The 1177-nt window shown below is 58.6% G+C and overlaps 1 protein-coding gene across 13 annotated transcripts in view; it reads left to right on the top strand.

Moving 5' to 3' along the window:
- Positions 1-1177, top strand: part of SYNGAP1 (synaptic Ras GTPase activating protein 1) — a 31084-nt gene that overhangs the window by 6396 nt on the left and 23511 nt on the right. The gene's annotated exons all lie outside the window — the stretch shown is intronic.

The following is a 1177-nucleotide window of genomic DNA, read 5'->3' on the forward strand; positions in this document are numbered from 1 at the left end:
AAGGCCGCGCGGTGACGGCCGCGGGAACGGCTCCCTCCGCCGCCGCTCCCGCCGCTGCCGCCGTTGCCCGGGCCCCGCCGCCGTTGCTAGGCGACCGCTGCTGCCGTGGCCGCCTCTGTCACGAGCCCCGTCGCCCGGAGACAGCGCGAGAGAGACGGGGGAGGGGGGCGAGGGGACCCCCAAAACCAACCGGGCCTCCCACCATCCCCTCCCGAGCAGGACCCCCCCCACCAAAATTGCGGAAGGAACGAGGGGCGCCGGCTCCACCCAGCAGAGGAGGAGCCCTAGATTCCAATGCCCCTCAAAGATCCGGCGACCTCTCCTGGGCTCCAGCGTCCACAGCCTCAGCACAACCCATCGCGGACCCAGGCCCTCAAGCCCCTAAAGATGCTTATGTCCCCTGCATATCCTCGATGCCCTTTACACATTCCATGTCCCCCTGAAAACCCCAAACGTTCATTCACTAGCTATCAACTCTTTCACTGAACCCTCCCCCCAACTATATATACCCCAGGACCCTCTCCCAACCCCTTTCGAACCCCCAACACAACTTCCACATACCATCCCCAACTCCAAACACACACAAGTGTCCCCATCCAAAACACACAGGAGTGACCCACACCAAAGACCCCAGACCCTGAGGACTCAGGAAAAGGAGAAAGATGGGGATTAAGTGGGCAGAGATCATCAAACGCGACATATGATAAATATGTTCCATGAGCATGTGACCATTCTGGCCTAGACACACAGGTATGCACATGTGCACACAAATCTTTCCCACACGTGGACATGACTCACACGCACACACGCACGCACACACACACAGATGTGACAGACATCACACGTAATCTCTGTATACACCACCACCACCACCACCACCACCACCACCTGGCTTTGCCTAACAGAAATGTGCCATCCACACACCCCCATGGTCAGAGGTTTCCATGACAATGACACACATCTCTGCCCACCCACACACCCAGGGTCCCAAAGCTGGCCCCCAAGGGCAGTGAGACCTGGGCCTATCAGAAGGCTAAAAGGAGGTCAAAGGTTGGAGACAAGGCCACTCCATCCCTTTGAGAAAGAGAAACTGGGAGTCTGGATCCCTGAGGAGAGGGGTTGCTGGTGGAAGAAAGAGGTCGTCAGGGGTTTGGGGGGAATGGAGGAACTGGATCCC

Source organism: Suricata suricatta, chromosome 7 (assembly GCF_006229205.1).
Source record: "Suricata suricatta isolate VVHF042 chromosome 7, meerkat_22Aug2017_6uvM2_HiC, whole genome shotgun sequence".
Classification (NCBI taxonomy): domain Eukaryota; kingdom Metazoa; phylum Chordata; class Mammalia; order Carnivora; family Herpestidae; genus Suricata; species Suricata suricatta.